This window comes from Arachis hypogaea, chromosome 7 (genome assembly GCF_003086295.3).
Source record: "Arachis hypogaea cultivar Tifrunner chromosome 7, arahy.Tifrunner.gnm2.J5K5, whole genome shotgun sequence".
Classification (NCBI taxonomy): Eukaryota; Viridiplantae; Streptophyta; class Magnoliopsida; order Fabales; family Fabaceae; genus Arachis; species Arachis hypogaea.
In genome coordinates, this window is record NC_092042.1 from 30,377,374 (window position 1) to 30,398,811 (window position 21,438).

At 41.5% G+C, this 21,438-nt stretch overlaps 1 non-coding gene across 1 annotated transcript; it reads left to right on the forward strand.

The window, feature by feature from the left end:
* Positions 1–7,165: 7,165 nt before the first annotated feature.
* On the forward strand, positions 7,166–7,273 carry LOC112704601 (small nucleolar RNA R71). The gene has a single exon (XR_003155219.1). It is a non-coding gene; the product is annotated as a small nucleolar RNA R71 (small nucleolar RNA).
* Positions 7,274–21,438: the final 14,165 nt, after the last annotated feature.

Genomic DNA, 21,438 nt, shown 5'->3' on the forward strand with positions numbered 1-21,438 from the left:
ATTCTAAGGACGCCAGATTGGCCTATCCAAGCCTAATCTCTATGCTTTGCAAAGATGCTGGAGTAAAGATGGGAATAACTGAATATATCCTAATTGAAAAGCCCATTACTGGAATATCAATGGTCAGACAACAGCAACAAGATGATTCAACCAAAAGGAGAGCACAAGAAGCCCTCCCAGAACTGCCTCAATTCGAATATTGGGAACATCTTGAGGCTTCTATTTCCAAATTACAAGAAGCTATGGATCAAATAAAGGAAGAACAGAATAATCAAAGTAGCATGCTTTGCAAACTGCTCAAGGAACAGGAAGAGCAAGGGCGTGATCTAAGGGAGCTGAAGCGCCAAAAATTAATCCTTGAACAGCACCCCACAGATTAGAGGAACATCTACTCCTCAAAACAACAGGTTGCTGAGTTCCAATTTTTCTGCTTTAGCTTAGTGATAGTATTATTATAGAAATTCACCTTAGGAGATATTTAGTAGTAATTAGTATGTCTATTTTGATTTTATTTCCAATTAAGCTATAATTTATTTTTCTCATCATCATCAGGCATAAATGAAGTAGTAGATTTTTTTAGAATAAAGAAGTAATCTATATTTTTCGAGTTCTCAATAATAAAAATTATAATTAATTATATGTGGTGGCAATACTTTTTGTTCTCTGAATGAATGCTTGAACAGTGCATAATATGTACTTTGAATTTGATGAATATTGGCTCCTGAAAGAATGAGGAACACGAAAAATATTATTGATGATCTGAAAAATCATGAAATTGATTCTTGAAGCAAGAAAAAGCAGTAAAAAAAAAGAGAAGAAGGAGCAATAGAAAAAGCCATGAGCCCTAGGCAAAGGTAAAAAGGATCTAAGGCTTTGAGCATCAATGGATAGGAGGGCCCAAGGAAATAAAATCCAGGCCTAAGCGGCTAAACCAAGCTGTCCCTAACCATGTGCTTGTGGCATGCAGGTTCAAGTTACAAACTTGAGACTGAGTGGTTAAAGTCGTGATCCAAGGCAAACAGAGTGTGCTTAAGAGCTCTGGATACCTCTGACTGGGGACTTTAGCAAAGCTAAGTCACAATCTGAAAAGGTTCACCTAGTCATGTGTCTGTGGCATTTATGTATCTGGTGGTAATACTGGAAAACAAAGTGCTTAGGGCCACAGCCAAGACTCATAAAATAACTGTGTTCAAGAATCAACATACTACACTAGGAGAGTCAGTAATACTATCTGAACTCTGAGTTCCTAAGGATGCCAATCATTCTAAAATTCAAAAGATACAGGGAGATGCCAAAACTGTTCAGAGACAAAAAGCTACAAGCCCCGCTCATTTAATAAGAATCTGAGCTTCATTTAAAACTCTAAAATATTATTACTTCTTAATTTCTATTAAAACCTATTTTATTTATCTAGTTGCTTGAGGACAAGCAACAGTTTAAGTTTGGTGTTGTGATGAGCGGATATTTTATACGCTTTTTGGGAGTAATTTCATGTAGATTTTAGCATGTTTCAGTTAGTTTTTAGTAGAATAATATTAGTTTTTAGGCAAAAATCATATTTCTGGACTTTACTATGAGTGTGTGTATTTTTCTGTGATTTCAGGTATTTTCTGGCTGAAATTGAGGGAGTTGAGCAAAAATCTGACTTAGGCTGAAAAAGGACTGCTGATGTTGTTGGATCCTGACCTCCCTGCACTCGGAATGGATTTTCTAGAGCTACAGGAGTCCAATTGGCGCGCTCTTAACGGCGTTGGAAAGTAGACATCCAGGGCTTTCCAGCAATATATAATAGTCCATACTTTGCGCGAAGATAGACGACATAACTTGGCGTTGAACGCCAAGTTCATGCTGCTGTCTAGAGTTAAACGCCAGAAAAACGTCATGATCCGGAGTTGAACGCCCAAAACACGTCATAACCTGGAGTTTAACGCCAAGAAAGGCCTCTACTCGTGGATAGCTTTAGTCTCAGCCCCAGCACACACCAAGTGGGCCCCAGAAGTGGATTTCTGCACCAATTATCTTTGTTTACTCATTTTCTGTAAACCTAGGTTACCAGTTTACTATTTAAACAACTTTTAGAGACTTATCTTGTACCTCATGACATTTTCAGATCTGAATTACATACTTTGTGATGGCGTGAGTCTCTAAACTCCATTGTTGGGGGTGAGGAGCTCTGCAGCGTCTCGATGATTTAATACAATTCCTTTGTTTTCCATTCAAACACGCTTGTTCTTATCTAAGATGTTCATTTGCGCTTAATTATGGAGAAGGTGATGATCCGTGACACTCATCACCTTCCTCAATCCATGAACGTGTGTCTGACAACCACCTCCGTTCTACATCAGATTGAATGAATATCTCTTAGATTCCTTAATCAGAATCTTCGTGGTATAAGCCGAATTGATGGCGGCATTCATGAAAATCCGGAAAGTCTAAACCTTGTCTGTGGTATTCCGAGTAGGATTATGGGATTGAATGACTGTGACGAGCTTCAAACTCCTGAAGGCTGGGCGTTAGTGACAGACGCAAAAGAATCAATGGATTCTACTCCAACCTGATTGAGAACCGACAGATGATTAGCCGTGCTGTGACAAAGCATAGGAACGTTTTCACTGAGAGGATGGGAAGTAGCCACTGACAATGGTGACACCCTACATAGAGCTTGCCATGGAAGGAGCCTTGCGTGTGTTGAAGGATTTCAAGGAAGAGTTGAAGTCAGAGGACAAAGCATCTCCAAAACTCCAACATATTTCTCATTACTGCACAACAAGTAACGCTATTATTCTCTTTTATTCGTCCAACAATTTTAAATACTTTGACTTCTTAAAATTAAATCCAAATAACTTCATTGGCCTCCTGACTAAGATTAATAAAATAAACATTGATTGCTTCAAGCCAATAATTTCCGTGGGATCGACCCTTACTCACGTAAGGTATTACTTGGACGACCCAGTGCACTTGCTGGTTAGTTGTGCGAATCATAAATTCGTGCACCAGATCATAACTTTATTTCTTTCTTTTTCTCCCTTTTTTTTTCGTTTTCTTCTTTCTTTTTTTTTCGAAATTTTTTTTTTTTTTGCTTTTTCTTGCTTCAAGAATCATTTTAATGATTTTTCAGATCCTCAGTAACATGTCTCCTTTTTCATCATTCTTTCAAGAGCCAACATTCATGAACCACAAATTCAAAAGACATATGCACTGTTTAAGCATACATTCAGAAAACAGAAATATTGCCACCACATCAAAATAATTAAACTGTTATAAAATTCAAAATTCATGCAATTCTTTTTCTTTTTCAATTAAGCACGTTTTTTTTTTCAAGAAAGGTGATGGATTCATAGGACATTCATAACTTTAAGGCATAGACACTAAGACACTAATGATCACAAGACACAAACATGGACAAACATAAGCATTAAAATTCGAAAAACAGGAAAATAAAGAACAAGGAAATTAAGGAACGGGTCCACCTTAGTGATGGCGTCTCTTTCTTCCTCTTGAAGGTCCTATGGAGTGCTTGAGCTCCTCAATGTCTCTTCCTTGTCTTTGTTGCTCCTCTTTCATGATTCTTTGATCTTCTCTTATTTCATGGAGGATGATGGAGTGTTCTTGATGCTCCACCCTTAGTTGTCCCATGTTGGAACTCAATTCTCCTAGGGAGGTGTTTAGTTGCTCCCAATAGTTTTGTGGAGGAAAGTGCATCCCTTGAGGTATCTCAGGGATCTCATGATGAGTGGGGTCTCTTGTGTGCTCCATCCTCTTCTTAGTGATGGGCTTGTCCTCATCAATAGGGGTGTCTCCCTCTATGTCAACTCCAACTGAATAACAGAGGTGACAAATGAGATGAGGGAAGGCTAACCTTGCTAAGGTAGAGGACTTGTCCGCCACCTTATAAAGCTCTTGAGCTATAACCTCATGAACTTCTATTCCTTCTCCAATCATGATGCTATGAATCATGATAGCCCGGTCTATGGTACTTCGGACCGGTTGCTAGTGGGAATGATTGAGCGTTGGATAAACTCCAACCATCCTCTAGCCACGGGTTTGAGGTCATGCCTTCTTAATTGAACCGGCTTCCCTCTTGAATCTCTCTTCCATTGGGCGCCCTCTTCACATATGACTGTGAGGACTTGGTCCAACCTTTGATCAAAGTTGACCCTTCTAGTGTAAGGGTGTTCATCTCCTTGCATCATGGGCAAATTGAATGCCAATCTTACACTTTCCGGACTAAAATCCAAGTATTTCCCCCGAACCATAGTAAGATAGTTCTTTGGATCCAGGTTCACACTTTGATCATGGTTCTTGGTGATCCATGCATTGGCATAGAACACTTGAACCATCAAGATTCCGACTTGTTAAATGGGGTTGGTAAGAACTTCCCAACCTCTTCTTCGGATCTCATGTCAGATCTCCGGATATTCACTCTTTTTGAGTGAAAAAGGGACCTCGGGGATCACCTTCTTCAAGGCCACAACTTCATAGAAGTGGTCTTGATGCACCCTTGAGATGAATCTCTCCATCTCCCATGACTCGGAGGTGGTAGCTTTTGCCTTCCCTTTCCTCTTTCTAGAGGTTTCTCCGGCCTTGGACGCCATAAATGGTTATGGAAAAACAAAAAGCAATGCTTTTACCACACCAAACTTAAAATGTTTGCTCGTCCTCGAGCAAAAGAAGAAAGAAGAGAGTAGAAGAAGAAGAAACGAGGAAAAAGGGAATGGCTTTGTGTTCGGCCAAAAAGGGGGAGAAGTGGTGTGTATGTTGTGTGAAAATGAAGGGGTGAAGGAGGGTTTATATAGGAGAGGGGGAAGGGTAGGATTCGGTCAAGTGAGGGTGGGTTTGGGTGGTAAAGTGGTTTGAATTTGAATGGTGAGGTAGGTGGGGTTTTATGAAGGATGGATGTGAGTGGTGAAGAGAAAGAAGGGATTTGATAGGTGAAGGGTTTTTGGGGAAGAGGTGTTGAGGTGATTGGTGAATGGGTGAAGAAGAGAGAGAGTGGTGGGGTGGGTGGGGATCCTGTGGGGTCCACAGATCCTGAGGTGTCAAGGAAAAGTCATCCCTGCACCAAATGGCAAGCAAAATCTCGTTTTGTGCCAATTCTGGCGTTAAACGCCGGGCTGGTGCCCATTTCTGGCGTTTAACGCCAGCTTCTTGCCCTTTTCTGGCGTTTAACGCCAGTCTGGTGCCCCTTTCTGGCGTTAAACGCCCAGAATAGTGCCAGACTGGGCGTTAAACGCCCAACAGCTAGCCTCACTGGTGTTTAAACGCCAGTGGGTTCTTCCTCCAGGGTGTGCTGTTTTTCCTGCTATTTTTCATTCTGTTTTTGCTTTTTTCATTGATTTTGTGACTTCTTATGATCATCAACCTACAAAAAAAATATAAAATGACAAAAGAAAATAGTTACTCATAAAACATTGGGTTGCCTCCCAACAAGCGCTTCTTTAATGTCATTAGCTTGACAGAGGACTCTCATGGAGCCTCAGAAATGCTCAGAGCTATGTTGGAACCTCCCAACACCAAATTTAGAGTTTGAATGTGGGGGTTCAACACCAAACTTAGAAGTTGGTTGTGGCCTCCCAACACCAAACTTAGAGTTTGACTGTGGGGGCTCTGTTTGGCTCTGTTTTGAGAGAAGCTCTTCATGCTTCCTCTCCATGATGACAGAGGGATATCCTTGAGCCTTAAACACCAAGGATTCTTCATTCACTTGAATGATCAACTCTCCTCTATCAACATCAATTACAGCCCTTGCTGTGGCTAGGAAGGGTCTGCCAAGGATGATGGATTCATCCATGCACTTCCCAGTCTCTAGGACTATGAAATCAGTAGGGATGTAATGATCTTCAACTTTAACCAGAACATCCTCTACAAGTCCATGGGCTTGTTTTCTTGAATTGTCTGCCATCTCTAGTGAGATTTTTGCAGCTTGCACCTCAGAGATCCCTAACTTCTCCATTACAGAGAGAGGCATGAGGTTTACACTTGACCCTAAGTCACACAAGGCCTTCTTGAAGGTCATGGTGCCTATGGTACAAGGTATTGAAAACTTCCCAGGATCCTGTCTCTTTTGAGGCAGTTTCTGCCTAGACAAGTCATCCAGTTCCTTGGTGAGCAGAGGAGGTTCATCCTCCCAAGTCTCATTTCCAAATAACTTGTCATTCAGCTTCATGATTGCTCCAAGGTATTTAGCAACTTGCTCTTCAGTGACATACACATCCTCTTCAGAGGAAGAATACTCATCAGAGCACATGAATGGCAGAAGTAAGTCCAATGGAATCTCTATGGTCTCATTTTGAGCCTCAGATTCCCATGGTTCCTCATTGGGGAACTCATTGGAGGCCAGTGGACGTCCATTGAGGTCTTCCTCAGTGGCGTTCACTGCCTCTCCTTCCTCCCAAAATTCGGCCATGTTGATGGCCTTGCACTCTCCTTTTGGATTTTCTTCTGTATTGCTTGGGAGAGTACTAGGAGGGAGTTCAGTAATTTTCTTGCTCAGCTGACCCACTTGTGCCTCCAAGTTTCTAATGGAGGACCTTGTTTCAGTCATGAAACTTTGAGTGGTTTTGATTAGATCAGAGACCATGGTTGCTAAGTCAGAGTTATTCTGCTTAGAACTCTCTGTCTGTTGCTGAGAAGATGATGGAAAAGGCTTGCTATTGCTAAACCTGTTTCTTCCACCATTATTATTGTTGAAACCTTGTTGAGGTCTCTGTTGATCCTTCCATGAGAGATTTGGATGATTTCTCCATGAAGGATTATAGGTGTTTCCATAGGATTCTCCCATGTAATTCACCTCTTCCATTGAAGGGTTCTCAGGATCATAAGCTTCTTCCTCAGATGAAGCCTCCTTAGTACTGCTTGGTGCATTTTGCATTCCAGACAGACTTTGAGAAATCATATTGACTTGTTGAGTCAATATTTTATTCTGAGCCAGTATGGCATTCAGAGTGTCAATCTCAAGAACTCCTTTCTTCTGATTGGTCCCATTGTTCACAGGATTCCTTTCAGAAGTGTACATGAATTGGTTATTTGCAACCATTTCAATCAGTTCTTGAGCTTCTGTAGGCGTCTTCTTCAGATGAAGAGATCCTCCAGCAGAGCTATCCAGAGACATCTTGGACAGTTCAGAGAGACCATCATAGAAAATACCTATGATGCTCCATTCAGAAAGCATATCAGAAGGACACTTTCTGATTAATTGTTTGTATCTTTCCCAAGCTTCATAGAGGGATTCTCCTTCCTTCTGTCTGAAGGTTTGGACTTTCACTCTAAGCTTACTCAATTTTTGAGGTGGAAAGAACTTTGCCAAGAAGGCATTGACTAGCTTTTCCCAAGAGTCCAGGCTTTCTTTAGGTTGAGAGTCCAACCATGTCCTAGCTCTGTCTCTTACAGCAAAAGGGAATAGCATAAGTCTGTAGACCTCAGGGTCAACCCTATTAGTCTTGACTGTGTCACAGATTTGCAAGAATTCAGCTAAAAACTGATGAGGATCTTCCAATGGAAGTCCATGGAACTTGCAATTCTGTTGCATTAGAGAAACTAATTGAGGCTTAAGCTCAAAGTTGTTTGCTCCAATGGCAGGGATAGAGATGCTTCTCCCATAAAAGTCGGGAGTAGGTGCAGTAAAGTCACCCAGCACCTTCCTTGCATTGTTGGCATTGTTGTTGTTTTCGGCTGCCATAGGTTCTTCTTCTTTGAAGATTTCTGTTAGGTCCTCTACAGAGAGTTGTGCTTTGGCTTCTCTTAGCTTTCTCTTCAAGGTCCTTTCAGGTTCAGGATTAGTCTCAACAAGAATGTTTTTGTCTTTGCTCCTGCTCACAAGAAAGAGAAGGGAACAAGAAAATGTGGAATCCTCTATGTCACAGTATAGAGATTCCTTTAGGTGTCAGAAGAAAAGAAAAGTAGAAGACAGAAGTAGAAAATTCGAACTTATCAAAGAAGATGGAGTTCGAATTTTACATTAAGGAATAGTGTTAGTCCATAAATAGAAAGATGTGAGAAGAAGGGAAGTAATTTTCGAAAATTAAGTAAAAGATTTTGAAAACATTTTTGAAAAACTTTGATTGATTTTCGAAAATGAAAGTGGAAAAGAAATCAAGTGATTTTTGAAAAAGATTTTGAAATTAGAAATCAAAAAGATTTGATTGAAAACTATTTGAAAAAAATGTGGTTAAGAAGATATGATTAGTTTTAAAAAGATGTGATTGAGAAGATATGATTTGAAAAACATTTTAAAAAAAAAGATTTGATTTTGAAAATTAAAAACTTGGCTAACAAGAAAAGATATGGTTCAAACATTAAACCTTTCTCAACAGAAAAGGCAACATATTTGAAATGTTGAATCAAATCATTAATTGATAGCAAGTATTTTTAAAAATAGAAAGAAATTGATTTTGAAAACATATGATTGAAAAGATATGATTTGAAAAAGATTTGATTTTGAAAAACTTTGAAAACTTGAAAAAAAATTTGCATTGAAAACAGAATCTTCCCTCTTGTGACATCCTGGCGTTAAATGCCCAGAATGGTGCACATTCTGGCGTTTAACGCCCAAAACTATACCCTTTTGGGTGTTAAACGCCCAACCAGGTACCCTGGCTGGCGTTTAAACGCCAGTCTGTCCTTCTTCACTGGGCGTTTTGAACGCCCAGCTTTTTCTGTGCAATTCCTCTGCTGTATGTTCTGAATCTTCAATTCTCTGTATTATTGACTTGAGAAGACACAAATAAAAAATATTTTTGGATTTTAATAATCAAAATGCAACTAAAATCAAATAACAATGCATGCAAGACACCAAACTTAGCAGTTTGTATACTATTGACACTAATGAAAATGCATATGAGACACATAAAACACTCAAGTCAAGAGAATTCAAAGATCAGAGTAAGAAATCATCAAGGATTATTTGAAGATCCTTAAGACACATGAATGAATGCATGCAATTGACACCAAACTTAACATGAGACTAGTGTCTTAACAAGAAAACATAAAATATTTTTGGTTTTTTTTTTTTTGATTTTGTAATTTTTTTTGTGCTTTTTCGAAAATTAAGTGGAAAAAGAAAATAAAGGTATCAAAATTCTTAATGAGAATTCCAGGAAGCAGTGCAATGCTAGTCTAAGACTCCGGTCCAGGAATTAGACATGGCTTCACAGCCAGCCAAGCTTTCAAGGAAAGCTTCGGTCCAAAACACTAGACATGGCCAATGGCCAGCCAAGCCTTAGCAGATCACTGCTCCAAAAGCAAGATTGATAGAAATCAATAAGCTCTTGTGATGATAAGTTGAAACCTCGGTCCAATGGAATTAGACATGGCTTCACAGCCAGCCAGATTTCAACAAATCATCATGAAACTCTAGAATTCATCTTTAAGAATTCCGAAGAAAAAATACCTAATCTAAGCAACAAGATGAACCGTCAGTTGTCCAAACTCAACAATCCCCGGCAACGGCGCCAAAACCTTGGTGCGCGAAATTGTGATCAATACTTTTCACAACTCAAATAATCCCTAGTAATGGCCCCAAAAACTTGGTGCTCAATACCATGGCATAAACACAACTTCGCACAACTAATCCAGCAAGTGTACTGGGTCGTCCAAGTAATAAACCTTACGCGAGTAAGGGTCGATCCCACAGAGATTGTTGGTATGAAGCAAGCTATGGTCACCTTGTAAATCTTAGTCAGGCAAACTAAAAGGGGTATGGTGATAAACGCACAAAACATAAAGATAAAGATAGAGATACTTATGTAATTCATTGGTAGGAATTTCAGATAAGCGTATGAAGATGCCTTCCCTTCCGTCTCTCTGCTTTCCTACTGTCTTCATCCAATCCTTCTTCCTCCTTTCCATGGCAAGCTTAAGCAAGGGTTTCACCGTTGTCAGTGGCTACCTCCCATCCTCTCAGTGGAAATGTTCAACGCACCCTATCACGGCACGGCTATCCATCTGTCGGTTCTCGATCAGGCCGGAATAGAATCCAGTGATTCTTTTGCGTCTGTCACTAACGCCCCGCCCTCAGGAGTTTGAAGCACGTCACAGTCATTCAATCATTGAATCCTACTCAGAATACCACAGACAAGGTTAGACCTTCCGGATTCTCTTGAATGCCGCCATCAGTTCTAGCCTATACCACGAAGACTCCGGTTAAAGAATCCAAGAGATATTCACCTAATCGAAGATAGAACGGAGGTGGTTGTCAGTCACACGTTCATAGGTGAGAATGATGATGAGTGTCACGGATCATCACATTCATCAAGTTGAAGAACAAGTGATATCTTAGAACAAGAACAAGCGGAATTGAATAGAAGAACAATAGTAATTGCATTAATACTCGAGGTACAGCAGAGCTCCACACCTTAATCTATGGTGTGTAGAAACTCCACCGTTGAAAATACATAAGAACAAGAGTGATCATTGGCTTCGGTCCCAGACAGGGAACCAGAAGAACCAAGATCTGATCTAAGATCTAAAGTGATCAAAAGATTCAAAGATACAATAGTAAAAGGTCCTATATATAGAGAACTAGTAGCCTAAGGTTTACATATATGAATAAATGACATAAAAATCCACTTCCGGGTCCACTTGGTGTGTGCTTGGGCTGAGCATTGAAGCATTTTCATGTAGAGACTCTTCTTGGAGTTAAACGCCAGCTTTTATGCCAGTTTGGGCGTTTAACTCCCATTTTGGTGCCAGTTCCGGCGTTTAACGCTGGGATTTCTGAGGGTGACTTTGAATGCCGGTTTGGGCCATCAAATCTTGGGCAAAGTATGGACTATCATATATTGCTGGAAAGCCCATGATGTCTACTTTCCAACGCCATTGAGAGCGCGCCAATTGGGCTTCTATAGCTCCAGAAATCCACTTCGAGTGCAGGGAGGTCAGAATCCAACAGCATCTGCAGTCCTTTTTGGTCTCTGAATCAGATTTTTGCTCAGGTCCCTCAATTTCAGCCAGAAAATACCTGAAATCACAGAAAAACACACAAACTCATAGTAAAGTCCAGAAAAGTGATTTTTAACAAAAAACTAATAAAAATATACTAAAAACTAACTAGATCATACTAAAAACATACTAAAAACAATGCCAAAAAGCGTACAAATTATCCGCTCATCAGCAGCTTCCCGCGCGTGCGTGCCATGTGTGCGTGCGCGCCGATTACTTTTGTGATCCATGCGTGTGTGCCAAGTGCGCGTGCGCGTTGGTTGGAATTCTCTGGCCTGCGCGGATGCGTCCATCCTTGCGCGCCGCTTCCAGCTATCCTCATCCACGCGTGCGCGTGATGTGCGCGTGCGTGTCGGTGCTGCAGTTCCCAAAATTCAAATCTTCATGTTCCTTCCTCTTGTGCATGCTTTCTTTCTCTCTTATAGGCCATTCTTACCCTATTAATTCTAAAATCACTCAACAAATACGTCACGGCATCGAATGGAAATAAAGAGGATCAAAATATAGCAATTCTAAGGTAAAATAAGCATGTTTTCTATCATGGAGCAATATTAGGAAGTGAACATAAAACCATGCATTTCTTGTGAATAAGTGTGAGAAATATTGACAAAACCCCCCAAATTAAGCACAAGATAAACCACAAAGTTGGAGTTTATCAAATCTTCCCATACTTAAACCAAGCATGTCCTCATGCTTAAAATAAAAAGGCCAAAGATCTTGGTGAGAAGGGGTTTATGAAATGCAAACTACCTAAGTGAATGCATGCAACTAATGTAAAATTGTCTATCTACTTGGTCAAGGGTAAATCCATCCTCCAAGAACACATGTGAGCATATAGGGTGAAAATGATGTGTAGTTCATGAATCCTACCAAACTGAATATCACTATGAAGTGCATATAACTTGCTAAATGAACGCTTGTGAAAGCCGGGAACAAGGAGTTGAGCATTGAACCCTCGCCGGACGTGTATCCGCTCTATGCACTCAAGTGTATAGGGTTCGTCACTCAATCCTCTCCTAATCATGCTTTCCAAGATTTGTCTTTCATCTAACAATCAACAATTACTTAATGCATGCTTACAAGTATCATGAGGTCTTATCATGGGGTGTAACGTGGCTAGGGTGCAGGTAAGGATGCATATGGTCAAGTGAGCTTAAAATTTGAGTCCTTGATTAACCTAGAATCCCACTAGACACATAAAACAACCTATACAACTATAATACATTACCTAGCTACCCTTGAGTTTCACTTTTTGCACACTCATGCATTCCTTTCAATTAACATCCCATATGCATTGTTTTTACTACTTTGTCTTAGGGCATTTTTGTCCCCTTTTATTGCTTTTCTTTTTTTTCATGTATATATATTTTCTTTTCTTTTCTTTTTCATACATTCTCGTATATACACATATGAAATTCTTCTCTCTCTTTTTATTCAGTCCCCTTTTTCTTGGGGTTCATGTACAAAAGTTTCAATGCATATGGTTCAATCATTCAATACATTAGTATATTTCCAAATCCCATAATTTTCAATTACAATTACAATATACCCCTATATCTACCCAAGTTCCCAAGTATACCCTCCCAATTGAATGATACACATCCTAACTCACCTAAGCTAATCAAGGATCCAAATTTAGGGACATTCATGGTTTTTCACTTAGGGTTGTTGATGTGCTCTTTTTAGGAACAAAGATGGTTTATCATAGGCTCAAAGTTGGTTAGCAATGGTAGATAAAAGGGTTAAGGCCATTTGGGAAAAGTGACTATTGAAATGACAGCCTCAATCATGTAAATGCATTCATACACAAGTAATGGACATATAGAATCCGACAAAGCAAGGATTACAATCATAGAGAGAAAATAATGCACACAAGAATGGAAATTAATGGTTAGAAGATATAACCACACAATAGGCTAAAAAATTACATGCTTGTGTTCTTAGCTCAATCACTATGTTCCAAAATACATTCTTGAAGCAAGTTTTCCGCAAAAAGAAATATTTTTCAAAATTGGTAGGGTACCCCAAAACACAGTTTCTTGGGAAAGAAGTTATTATTCGACGAAGCAACTCTATAGAGACTAACTACCATGCAAGGAATATTTACAAGCAAGACTAACTACACATGCAATGTACTAACTAATAAGCAAAAGATAAATCCATGGGTATTGAAAGGAAGAGATTGTTACCCATGGAGATCGGTCGAACGACCTCCCCACACTTAGAATTTAGCAAGGTCCTCCGTGCTACTAAGAATGCACAAGGGATGGTCGGGACCGGAACCTTCACTATCCCCTTCATCAGAGCTCCCATCACTTGGGTTGGAGGTGGATGTGAATATTTCGGGTTCCTCCATGCTATGGGTAACACAACGCAGAAGCTTCTTGATGTAGGTGTATCGGCGTTGGTTGCGCCGCTCATATCTATCAATATTCCGGTGTAGATCTTCTATCCTTTGATGGGTGGATCCTTGCTGCGATGGTGATGATGAGGTGGGAGGAATAATAGATGGTGGTGCTACGTCAAGGCTTGGTTTGTTCATGGGAAGATGTAAGTATTTTCGGCTTAGGACCACATCGTCCTTATCCGGAATTATAGCTTTTGTGTCCATGGCTTTCCAAAGAACACCCGCAGCAGCAACTAAATCAAATACCAATGCTGAAAATGGCAAATTACCTCGGTCGTGGATTTGATCCATCGCTTGCTTGACAAGAAGCGGAATATTCACCGGTCTTCCCGTGAGAACACACCAAACAAGCAAAGCGAGATCCACCGTGAAGGATGACTTGTGGGTGCTAGGTAGGACATAGTGAGATAGGATCTGCACCCAAGCCCTAGCTTTTACAATGAGGAAATGTCCATCAATGCACTTGGGTCACATCCGGAGTTGACCGTGGGTCCAAAATGCTTCTGGTTCAACAATAACTTGGAGGATCGAGTCCCAGTCAAATCCAGACTTTTCTCGCTGACGTAAGACTTCTTGGTAGCCATCCATGTCACTTGGTACTGGTAAGACATTAAGCACTTGCTGAATAGCCTCTTCCGACACGAAGACTTACTTCCGATGCACGTATACCGATTGAAGAGAGGAAATATGGTAGTTAGTGTAGAATTCTACCACCCATGAGAGGTGGACCTCTTGTGGTTTTCTCAGAAGAAACTCCCATCCTCGCTGTTCAATGTGGGGCAGAATACAAGGAGCAACTTTGTCTAGCGGAGCGAGTAAATGCTCAGTATGATAGTTCCTCTTAACCATGGCGGGGAACACAAGTTCACAAAAGCGGTTGGGGAATCTTCAAGAATCCTTTGCCGGTTTGCTCTTCTCGTTGTCATCAATAGGAGCGGGTGCCTTCGCCTTCTTAGATAGAGGTCTGGCTCCTAATGAAGAATGCGCCTTAGAGCATGACTTTGGGGGTGCCCTCTTTGCGGCTGGTTTCCTTAAAGCTTTCTCCTTGCCTTTCTTGGTGGCCATCCTGAAATGGAGGGGAAAGAAGGAAAATGTTAAACCCAAAGGATCAACTCAACAAACATGCAAGTGAGAGCTGTGCCCAAAAGAAATAGTGCAACAAAGTAGTCATAGAAGTATGGGTCACAACACTTGGCATGGGATACAAGAGGGAGTAAAGCATGCAATATGGCATGAGAGGAATGATCTCAAGCATCCAAAACAAAGAGCAAGTCATGTTCAATGAGTATCTAATTAGCAAGTAATAAACGAAATGTGTTCAATGCACTTATAAGAGAGCAAGTAAATGAAGAGGAAGCATCAAATTGAAGATATATGACTAGATTAAACCAAGATGGCATATGTGCATTTCCTCAAACACTTGGTGTGCGTTTAACAAGCAATGAGCAATTATGAGATACTTCAACCAATTAGAAGCCCAAAATGAAGTATCAATCATCACACAACATCATCCACTCACAAAAATAATAAAAAACAATCAAGAAGATCCATCAAAGTAATCAAAGTTCAAGTTCAACATCCATGGAAAAACAAAAAGAAGAAAAAGTAAACAAGCAAAACGCAAGTGGTATAATCAAGTAACTAAAAGAGAAAATAAGTAAATAACAAGAAAAAAAAAGACTAACTAGAAAAAGAATTGATGCAAAGAAAGTAATAGATGAGATATGGAGAGAGTAGAACCTTGAGAAGTGTAAAAGAACAAGGTGAATTTTCTTTTTAACGATGAGAAAGAGAGGGAAGAGATGGAGTGCCACCGGAAGAGGTGGTGGCCACCAGTGAGTAACCGGAGACAGTGGTGGTGGAGTATGGAAAGGAAGAGAAGAGAGGTGATGGAGAAAGAAGAAGGAGGAAATAAGAAAGAAGGTGGGAGAGGAAGAGAAGCCGGGCGTGCAGCTTAAAAGCTAATTCGCGCAACCGACACATGCGCGCACAGTGTGTTGGCGCGTCGGTGAAGGTGGAGCGAGGGATGCGTGTGTGTCACTGGCGCGTACGCGCGAGTATAGCTGTGCCTCTGGCACTGAACTGGCACAAAGTTGGCACAAGTCTCGGGTCATATGTACCATAGTTGAGAGATGGTACAGGCGTGCGAACCCGCATAGTGCGCTGACGCGTGGCTGATGGGGTTAGCACCGGCGCAGACACGCGCAATGCGCAGACGCGTCGGTGCGGGCACAGATTAGGCATGAGAATGGCATAACTCTCGGATATTTATACCTGGGAGTTCCCAGTGCACCATCGGCACGCGCGCACACAGTGCGCTTTCGTGTCGATGGTCAAGTTACAAGGGGTGCGCGCAGGCGGCATGTACGCTGGCGCGTGGGTTCTTAACACGAAGTGGGCACAAGGTGGGCATAACTCTTGGATTTTTGGACCAGGAGTAAGAATGCACCACCGGCGCGCGCGCGTGGATGCCCTTTTTCCTTGTTGTTGTTGTTATTTTTTTTAAGCAACATAGAAGAAGCTATTCTAACACATTTTTGGCAGGTGTTCAAGCTAGTAGGCAAGAGAACACTTCACAAATTCATGCACCATTCAAAACATATCATTCTCTCCACTTCAACAATTCTTCCATACCAAAATGATTAAATCTATCTATATATCCTAGTTATCTAACAAGATCAACAAACTAGAATTCCTAAGTGGTGCACGAAATTGTAATCACTACAACTTCGCACAACTAACCAGCAAGTGTACTGAGTCGTCCAAGTAATAAACCTTACGCGAGTAAGGGTCGATCCCACAGAGATTGTTGGTATGAAGCAAGCTATGGTCACCTTGTAAATCTTAGTCAGGCAAACTCAAATGGGTATAGGTGATATACGAATAAAACATAAAGATAAAGATAGAGATACTTATGTAATTCATTGGTGGGAATTTCAGATAAGCGTATGAAGATGCTTATCCCTTCCGTCTCTCTGCTTTCCTACTGTCTTCATCCAATCCTTCTTACTCCTTTCCATGGCAAGCTTATGCAAGGGTTTCACTGTTGTCAGTGGCTACCTCCCATCCTCTCAGTGAAAATGTTCAACGCACCCTGTCACGGCACGGCTATCCATCTGTCGGTTCTCAATCAGGCCGGAATAGAATCTAGTGATTCTTTTGCGTCTGTCACTAACGCCCCGCCCTCAGGAGTTTGAAGCTCGTCACAGTCATTCAATCATTGAATCCTACTCAGAATACCACAGACAAGGTTAGACCTTCCGGATTCTCTTGAATGCCGCCATCAGTTCTAGCCTATACCACGAAGACTCTGATCTCACGGAATGGCTGGCTCGGTTGTCAGGCGAGCACTCGGTTGTCAGGCGATCAACCATGCATCGTGTATCAGGAATCCAAGAGATATCCACCCAATCTAAGGTAGAACGGAGGTGGTTGTCAGGCACACGTTCATAGGTGAGAATGATGATGAGTGTCACGGATCATTACATTCATCAAGTTGAAGAACAAGTGATATCTTAGAACAAAAACAAGCGGAATTGAATAGAAGAACAATAGTAATTGCATTAATACTCGAGGTACAGCAGAGCTCCACACCTTAATCTATGGTGTGTAGAAACTCCACCGTTGAAAATACATAAGAACAAGGTCTAGGCATGGCCGTGAGGCCAGCCTCCCAATGATCTAAGATAGCATAAGAACAAAGGTAGCTACCCAGATCAAAATACAATAGTAAAAGGTCCTATATATAGAGAACTAGTAGCCTAGGGTGTACAGAGATGAGTAAATGTCATAAAAATCCACTTCCGGGCCCACTTGGTGTGTGCTTGGGCTGAGCATTGAAGCATTTTCGTGTAGAGACTCTTCTTGGAGTTAAACGCCAGCTTTTATGCCAGTTTGGGCGTTTAACTCCCATTCTTGTGCCAGTTCCGGCGTTTAACGCTGGGAATTCTGAGGGTGACTTTGAACGCCGGTTTGGGCCATCAAATCTTGGGAAAAGTATGGACTATCATATATTGCTGGAAAGCCCAGGATGTCTACTTTCCAACGCCGTTGAGAGCGCGCCAATTGGGCTTCTGTAGCTCCAGAAAATCCCCTTCGAGTGCAGGGAGGTCAGAATCCAGTAGCATCTGCAGTCCTTTTTAGTCTCTGAATCAGATTTTTGCTCAGGTCCCTCAATTTCAGCCAGAAAATACCTGAAATCACAGAAAAACACACAAACTCATAGTAAAGCCCAGAAAAGTGAATTTTAACTAAAAACTAATAAAAATATATTAAAAACTAACTAGATCATACTAAAAACATACTAAAAACAATGCCAAAAAGCGTACAAATTAAACTGTTATAAAATTCAAAATTCATGCAATTCTTTTCTTTTTCAATTAAGAACATTTTTCATTTAAGAAAGGTGATGGATTCATAAGACATTCATAACTTTAAGGCATAGACACTAAGACACTAATGATCACAAGACACAAACATAGATAAACATAAGCATGATTTTCGAAAAAAACAGAAAAATAAAGAACAAGGAAATTAAAGAACGGGTCCACCTTAGTGATGGCGGCTTGTTCTTCCTCTTGAAGATCCTATGGAGTGCTTGAGCTCCTCAATGTCTCTTCCTTGTCTTTGTTGCTCCTCTCTCATGATTCTTTGATCTTCTCTAATTTCATGGAGGAGAATGGAATGTTCTTGGTGCTCCACCCTTAGTTGTCCCATGTTGGAACTCAATTCTCCTAGGGAGGTGTTTAGTTGCCCCCAACTACTTTGTGGAGGAAAGTGCATCCCTTGAGGCATTTCAGGGACTTGATGATGAGAGGGATCTCTTGTTTGCTCCATCTTCTTCTTAGTGATGGGCTTGAGGTCATGCCTTCTTAGTTGAATTGGCTTCCTTCTTGAGTTTCTCTTCCATTGAGCGCCTTCTTCACAAATGACTGTGAGGACTTGGTCCAACCTTTGATCAAAGTTGACCCTTTTTGAGTTTGAAAGGGATCTCGGGGATCACCTTCTTCAAGGCCACAACTTCATAGAAGTGGTCTTGATGCACCCTTGAGATGAATCTCTCCATCTCCCATGACTCGGAGGTGAAAGCTTTTGCCTTCCCTTTCCTCTTTCTAGAGGTTTCTCCGGCCTTGGATGCCATAAATGGTTATGGAAAAACAAAAAGCAATGCTTTTACCACACCAAACTTAAAGGGTTTGCTCGTCCTCAAGCAAAAGAAGAAAGAAGAGAGTAGAAGAAATGAGAAAGAAGGGAATGGCTTTGTGTTCGGCCAAAAAGGGGGAGAAGTGGTGTTTAGGTTGTGTGAAAATGAAGGAGTGAAGATGGGTTTATATAGGAGTGGGGGGAGGGTGATTCTCGGCTATGGGAGGGTGGGTTTGGGAGGGAAATTGGTTTAAATTTGAATGGTGGGGTAGGTGGGGTTTTATGAAGGATGGATGTGAGTGGTGAAGAGAAAGATGGGATTTGATAGGTGAGGGGTTTTTTTGGGGAAGAGGTGTTGAGGTGATTGGTGAATGGGTGAAGAAGAAGAGAGAGAGTGGTGGGGTAGGTGGGGATCCTGTGGGGTCCACAGATCCTGAGGTGTCAAGGAAAAGTCATCCCTGCACCAAATGGCATGCAAAAATGCGTTTTTAGCCAATTCTGGCGTAAACACCGGGCTGGTGCCCATTTCTGGCGTTTAACGCCAAGTGCTTGCCCTTTTCTGGCGTTTAATGCCAGTCTGGTGCCCCTTTATGGCGTTAAACGCCCAGAATGGTGCCAGACTGGGCGTTAAACGCCCATCTGCTAGCCTTACTGGCGTTTAAATGCCAGTAGGTTCTTCCTCCAGGGTGTGTTACTTTTCTTCCTGTTTTTCATTCTATTTTTGCTTTTTCAATTGATTTTGTGACTTCTCATGATCATCAACCTACAGAAAACATAAAATAACAAAAGAGAATAGATAAAATATAACATTGGGTTGCCTCCCAACAAGCGCTTCTTTAATGTCAGTAGCTTGACAGAGGGCTCTCATGGAGCCTCACAGATGCTCAGAGCAATGTTGGAACCTCCCAACACCAAACTTAGAGTTTGAATGTGGGGGTTCAACACCAAACTTAGAGTTTGGTTGTGGCCTCCCAACACCAAACTTAGAGTTTGACTGTGGGGGCTCTGTTTGGCTCTGTTTTGAGAGGAGCTCTTCATGCTTCCTCTCCATGATGATAGAGGGATATCCTTGAGCCTTAAACACAAAGGATTCTTCATCCACTTGAATGATCAATTCTCCTCTATCAACATCAATCACAGCCTTTGTTGTGGCTAGAAAGGGTCTGCCAAGGATGATGGATTCATCCATGCACTTCCCAGTCTCTAGGACTATGAAATCAGCAGGGATGTAATGGTCTTCAGCCTTTACCAGAACATCCTCCACAAGTCCATAAGCTTGTTTTCTTGAGTTGTCTGCCATTTCTAATGAGATTTTTGCAGCTTGCACCTCAAAGATCCCTAGCTTCTCCATTACAGAGAGAGGCATGAGGTTTACACTTGATCCTAAGTCACACAAGTCCTTCTTGAAGGTCATGGTGCCTATGGTACAAGGTATTGAAAACTTCCCAGGATCCTGTCTCTTTTGAGGTAATTTCTGCCTAGACAAGTCATCCAGTTCTTTGGTGAGCAAAGGGGGTTCATTCTCCCAAGTCTCATTACCAAATAACTTGTCATTTAGCTTCATGATTTCTCCAAGGTATTTAGCAACTTGCTCTTCAATGACATACTCATCCTCTTCAGAGGAAGAATACTCATCAGAGCTCATGAATGGCAGAAGTAAGTTCAATGGAATCTCTATGGTCTCATTTTGAGCCTCAGATTCCCATGGTTCCTCATTGGGGAACTCATTGGAGGCCAGTGGACGTCCATTGAGGTCTTCCTCAGTGGCGTTCACTGCCTCTCCTTCCTCTCCAAATTCGGCCATGTTGATGGCTTTGCACTCTCCTTTTGGATTTTCTTCTGTATTGCTTGGAAGAGTACTAGGAGGGAGTTCAGTAATTTTCTTGCTCAACTGACCCACTTGTGCCTCCAAGTTTCTAATGGAGGACCTTATTTCAGTCATGAAACTTTGAGTGGTTTTGATTAGATCAGAGACCATGGTTGATAAGTCAGAGTGGTTCTGCTTAGAATTCTCTGTCTCTTGCTGAGAAGATGATGGAAAAGGCTTGCCATTGCTAAACCTGTTTCTTCCACTATTATTGTTGTTGAAACCTTGTTGAGGTCTCTGTTGATCCTTCCATGAAAGATTTGGATGATTTCTCCATGAAGGATTATAGGTGTTTCCATAGGGTTCTCCCATGTAATTCACCTCTTCCATTGAAGGGTTCTCAGGATCATAAGCTTCTTTAGTACTGCTTGGTGCATTTTGCATTCCAGACAGACTTTGAGAAATCATATTGACTTGTTGGGTCATGTTCATACCCTGACCGGGGTCCTCCAACTCGGCAAATTCGTAAGAGGTCCGACCTTGCCCTAAAGCTCACACCTAAAGGTCGGACCTCGGACAAAGAGCAAGGAAGGCCCATCAAAAGGAACGCAGCCCAAACCTAAAGGCCGAAAAGGCCTAGAAAAGGCGGTTCCACAAAGATAAGATAAAACTCCCAAAGATAAGATAAGATAAGAATATCTTATCCAGGGAAGATCACGACCAACTACTATAAATACACTGGAGCACCCAGGTATGGCATTCATGCCACATCTATACATATCTGCTTGGACCCATGCTAACTTAAGCATCGGAGTGTCATTGCAGGTACAACCACCAACCATTCCGCATATCAAGCTCGGGTCACTGAACCCCCACCTCGGGCCTCTCCAGACGACCGAGCTGCACGTTTCAGGTAAACCCTCGGAACATTGGCGCCGTTGCCGGGGACCTGGAAGTCATCCCTCTACCATGGCGGACAACCCTCTCAACGATGACCACGCTGCATCTGAACAAGAGGACGAAATTGACACCGGAGAACGACCGGACAGCCCTCTATCACCACGCACTCCAGGAGGAAACAAACAGAATCGCCCAAAAACATCACTCCCAAACAAAGATCCACAAAATTCCGAAAAAGAGAAGA